The sequence below is a fragment of the Charadrius vociferus genome, unplaced genomic scaffold (genome assembly GCF_000708025.1).
Source record: "Charadrius vociferus isolate BGI_N301 unplaced genomic scaffold, ASM70802v2 scaffold376, whole genome shotgun sequence".
In the NCBI taxonomy this organism is placed as follows: Eukaryota; Metazoa; Chordata; class Aves; order Charadriiformes; family Charadriidae; genus Charadrius; species Charadrius vociferus.
This window is the reverse complement of record NW_009648888.1, coordinates 29104-35130: the sequence shown is the minus strand read 5'-3', so window position 1 is coordinate 35130 and position 6027 is coordinate 29104.

The window sequence follows — 6027 nt, the reverse complement described above, 5'->3', positions numbered from 1 at the left end:
TTCTTTCACACACTTGTTACAGCTCTTTGAAGGCGACAACACGCCTATAGATATGGAAGGTCCCGTGGGTGTAGTCTTTCTGAAATCCTTTCATAACCCTCACCGAGCATTAGACACAATGAGGCTAAGAAAGACGTCTTGGAAATGGATACAAAACCAGTGAATACACAGAAACAAAGGACAGAAAGCAAAGGTCAGCTTTAATTGATAAAGGGACACCATCACCCATGGACTCCTACACCAGCTGGGTTCCGTTTGGTTTGGCATATCCCCAGGTGGTCTGGGAAGGTCATTTGCTGTGAGCTGCAGTATTCCGATGATACTAACCGAAGAGAAATAAAGACCAAGCTCAACTTTAAAGAACTGCACAAGGACCTTAGGAGACTCACTGATTAGGGAATAAACTACCAGGTGAAATTCACTGCAGGAAGTAGCCAAAGTGACTGACATAGGAAAAAATTACAAAGCTCATATAAAAATGAGGCATCGTAGGCTGACCATTAGCACACAGGGGAGAGAACCTGGGATTATGCTAAGTTGTACGATACGCAGATCATATCAGGGCACAGCACTGAAAAAAACCCTTCAGAACCAAGCCAAAAAAACCCAGAAACCCAACCCAAACATAACGTTAGGAGTTACTAGGGCATGAGTAAGAACTAACTAATAAAATTTGTTATGCCACCGTGTAACCACAAGATTCACCCACGTGCAGAGCGCTGCGCAGCCCCTGGCTCCCGGCTTCAAGAGGACAGAGTAGAGTTGGGAAAGGTTGAAGGTAGTGCAACAAAAATGAACAAATGCTCCGTACAAAAAGCGATGAAGCAAACCAGATCTCTTTCTTTCAAAAGTGAGATACCTCTGAGTGGCCATGAGAGAAGTGAATTCACACCCATTTCTCCATGAAAGAAGCACCTTTGAGAAAGCGGCAGAGATCCTCCGGCAGCGGCTCCTGACAGCCGTAGCAATGTGTTCTACAGAGACCAACGATCACTTTCTATGAGTACCCGGCGTATCCTTAAAATGATCTATGAGACATGTCACTCACTGGAATGGGGAATGCTGATTAAAATGTGACTGCCTGAAGGAAATGAAGATTGTTTGTAAGCGGCTGCAGCTAAACAGAATTTGCCGGGCCGTACCTGAAGCACAGCTGCCAGCAAGCACGCATGGGCCTGAGGTGCTGCCCTACCTCTCATCAACAGTTCCACGTCACTGCCAGCCTCGGGGTAGCCTAATGACTGGGAGTTAACGGCTTGCAGAAGGAAGCAGCTAAAATTAGAGATACTAAATTACCCGTGTTATTTATGAAGTGATATTTATTGTGAGGTAGTTTCCGCTTATAGATAGGAAGATGCAGGCAGAGACACACATATATATACACAAGTTTAGAACTCATATGTCTGAAGGAAAGAACACATTATTTATCTTAATATAATGGGAAAAATGTTGCAATTTTTTTTCTCTCATGTTAGTTCTACCTGATGCTATAACAGGCCACGGTTTTTTTGCTTTGCAAAAGGATTTTGCAGCTTACGTATTAGATAAGTTAAATGTTACTGCTCAAAGGTCCAGGAGACTGCTTATGAGACTAAGCGTCGGTTTAATGTGTTAGTTCCCATTGCACTTATTGTTAATTTTTTAATATGGTCAAAAAGGGCGTTAAAGATGTTTTCCCTTAATGATTTGCTACACATTTATGCCTGGCAATATAAATCTAGTTTTTGAGGACAGAAAGCGCTAAAGTGCAGATTCTCGCAGCAATCACCAGACCAAAGAGATGCGGTCATAGCAATGGAGGACTGACAGGAAAATTATCTTCCAAGCCCCAGGGCGGGAGCGTGGGGTTTGGGGGATAGCCGCAGGCTACCAGAACATCAGGCTGCAAACACACATGTAGGAAACCCTCAGGGCAGTCTCGTTCTTAGTAGGTGTTGCGTTAAGGAGCAAAGTAGTTTTGGCAGAAAAGAAACCCCCTTGCGTTCTAACCCTCCTCAGCGAGGTGGGAGGCGAGGGGCGGCTAGGTTTAGATTCTGCGTGATGCCCGATTCACCACTAGCACTCCAGGCACGTTTAATAGACATTAAACTGTTACGGTTCTGAACACACTGAGAGCAGACTGCACCCTCAGCCCAGTCGTCCTCACCAACTAGCACGGCCACTCTTTGCTCGCGTTCCATGAGAAACCCAAACGACTAGCCGCCTGCGCCGTACAGGTTACTGAAGCAACAGCTACACAAGTTCTTTTGGATTGCCGGCGATAGCGACTGTCTGCAAAGCATGTGCAAATACTAAAGATGTCAGTAACACAGCTCGGTTACGAATGCGCTGAATTATAAAACAACTCTATAGAGATTTCTAAGTGTCCCAGGGAAGCACTTGCTATAGCCACGCGTTCGAATCGTACCCACAAGCGTCCTTATGGCGGGGGAAGAGAGGCTCAGCCCGGCAACTCCTGATTCAAATCTGAATTCGTCAGCTGACTAAATACATCGATCGCTCCTTCCCACTGCTGCCCCCGCCTGGTTTTGGTAAACAGTAAGATTTGACCTATCCAGTGGCTTGAGATCCAATGGATCGGCAAGTTTATATATAACAGCTTTTATGCGAAACAGATCTCATTTATAATACTAAACAGTATATTTTGATTCCAGATTCAGATGTTTCTATTTTTGCACTCCTTTCACAGGCAGGCTATCTGCCTACGTTCACCGGAGCGCTACAGAGACGCTCTGTGTGTCTGTGGATACCCTGCCGTGATCACACCGCCAGGCAGCGTCCGGGTAACGCCTGCCGAGCTGTAGCTGCTGCAGCTTAAACAGACATTAAGATAACAGCAAGCGACATTTTAAGAGCCAGAGATGATTGCATGACGTATATTATGTCGACTGACCACTTCTAATTTAATCAAAGGTTCCCGGCACAAACTTCTTAAAATTTACCATGTGTTTCCTCCTGCCACTTCCATATCTTATTTCCACAGTCAGAAAACGCTTCCTGCCAAACTCATGAAAGGGAAATGCAACTAAAGCAATAACCGCAGCCCTCCCAGAGCTGGTAAAACCACAGCTGCCGGTCCCTAACAATTCTCTACTTGGACTTAGTTATCTCCTCTGTTAATACCAGGTAGATAGAAGGTATTTTCAATATGAATATTTGTTAACATTTGTTAATATTTTATGGGGCTATTATAATGAATATTAATGTATCATTTTCTAGTATTACTAGATACCTTATATTAATATTGTCAATCACTTTTCATACTGAATCGGATCAAATGAAACATTTCATTTAACCCACAACAGTTTTCTAACTGAAAGCTACAATACAGAATTGACTGTTTTCAAGCAGAGCTGAAACCTATATCATAAATATGCAGTCACAGAAATACGTACTTATACTATTGTATTTATAAATACATAAATTAAAAGGCAAATCGAGTACAAAGCTGTATTGCTATTTTGTGGTTCCACTCAGGAAAGTCCAGCACTTACCATGATATGACAAAGAGTACATAACCATCTAGATTTAGACACAAGTTTGAAAAACAAATAATCATAAACTGACCTAAGCTTTTCTCCTTTCTTTGCTATCACTTCCTCATATAGCAAGTCCAACCCCAGATGTTTAGGAGACATTCTGCTTTCTATGCATCTTCTCCCTATGCTCTGCCTCACTGTAAACTTCCACAAGTGTTTGCACAACACCGCGCTCTGTTTCTGAGCAGCAGCAATTATTTTCCAGCCCTGGTATCTGCGCCTTCAGCAATCTGCGGGTCAAGTGGAATGGCAGGCGAACGCTAAGCCCTTTGTGGGGAAATGGAGGCAGTTTCAGAAGATACAGCGGGATTTTTTCCCTGGGGAACAAAAGCAGCTGGTAGAGAGGACACACAGGAGACAGGAGTTGACAGAGCTCACCTTGCACAGGCTGGACCCTCGTTCCAGCGAAGGCCTTGTCTCCTGGGCCTTTGGGGTCTTGTGTACAGAACTTCTCAAGTGAGAGGTGTGAATCTGTCTAAAACAAGAAGGATTCTTAATTTTCTTAGAGAGTAACTTTATCAGCCCAGAGGCGGGAGCTTTCCTCTGGAACTGAGGCGACTCAAAACAGTAAGGGACTGGAGCCCAGCTCTCCCCCACCCACACGATGGTCTCGGTCACCAGAATACACATGAATCCCTCCTCACCGTGTCCCTTGTGTTTGGGTGTCCTTTGCTACATGCAAAGCCTCTAAATGATCCCAGTCTAGATCCCAAAAGATGCCCTTTTGACTTTTGTGTTCATTAGATAAGGCAATGAGTCATGAAAAAGAAAACCCACTAGTTTCCATCCTGCAGCGTAGAGAACACATCCTATATCCTGCCTTAAAACACAGGCAAGGGAGGTATTTACTTCCCTTTTCGGCAGTCTGTCAGTAATCGCGCTGTTGCATAACTGTTGTTTTGTTCGTTACAAGCTTGCTTTTAACAGGCTTAACCATGGAAGGTCTCTGCTCGCGGCGGTATCAGCTCACTCAGTGACGTTACCCTTCAAAAGCAGCGCAATTCCATTTGCACAAGTCATCTCTGATGGCTGGCGGGAAAACACACGGTGCCAAGCTCAGATAATGGATTTGGAGTTGCCATAGGCAGGGGCAGGGACGAGATCCCGGGCAGTGTTGAAGGGATGTAGGGAGAACTTGGGCGAAGCACGGCACTCCCAGGAACACAGGTTAGGAGTGCCTGGCCTTTGGGCTGGATCTCATGTCTCAACCTTTTTATGCCACTATCGTCTCTATTACACTCCCTTCACATAGTCCCGATGAAACTGTGTCACATCAGAGAAAACGCGGAGGTAGAGGAGATGCTTCAGCTCTCAGAAAACATAGTGGATTTGTATTTCATTGCAAACATCCTGCTCTTTCAGACAGATACTTACTCGTAGCTCAGGGGCAGGGTTAATCACGTAGGCGGAGTAGGCTCTTGGCTTCACTTTTGACCTGGGGATTTCTGCAGATCTGTTACTGCCGCGCTCAGGAAACTGTTGAGTCTAGTGGGAAGGAGGACAAGCAATCATTGGCTTGACTTGGGGATTTGAGGGGGAATTTTCTTTTTTTGCCTCGGACATTAATGACATTTCAGTACACACCAAAATTAGATAATAAAGCTGCAAAGAGTACCTAAGAAAAGTGGGGTCCCAAATACAATTTTAATTACCCTCTCTGTGTGCATACATATGTAGAGACACAGAGATAAAGAGAGAGAACCCAAAAGAAAAGAATCAGCAAAACCTCATTCCATGTAAACTGGTTAAAGCTCCAACATCTACAATCTGACGCTAGTGAAAACACTCTGTTAATTTAACATAACATACACAAGGTAATACAACATAAACAATAAAACACAACCGTCAGTACCTGGTAAAATCCTCTCCTTTTTCATTCCTTCAGAGAACTAAAGGTATTTATCAGTAAAGCTCTCTAAGACGCACAGCTAAGGAGAAGCACCACTAGGAGTCAGAACTGGTTTCTTTTGTGGACTCAATACTCAGTAAGAGGCAAGAGAGACAAACTCGGTGATATTTTTTCTTGGGCCAGCTGACACAGTGATGGGAAACAGATGAATTTTCATCGCAAAGTTCCTTTTATCAAGTAAGTTAATTACGGTATGTAGTAAACCACAATAAATTAGGGGCAAACTATTAAATTGTTACTGTAAATAACTCACAATGCTTTACAGGTTAAGATAATTGAGTTTTTACGAACTCCTCAGAGTCCTCTATAAATCCAAAGATCACAGAAACATAAAGCTTTGAAGTTGGAGATGACAAGCAGCAAAAGTCAGCATGGGGAAAAGGACAACGTGGGTTTTTTTTTTCAGTTATCACTGAAACAGAAAGGCTTCTCCTAATCACACGCGCTCCAGATGGGTTAAAAACCCAAATCATCATTTAAGCAGCAGATCAGCATTTGAGCCCAAGTCTCGCCTTGAAACTGTCTGCCTCGCAAGGTAATCTCTCCACCAGTCACAGCAAATAAACACTCAGCATTCCT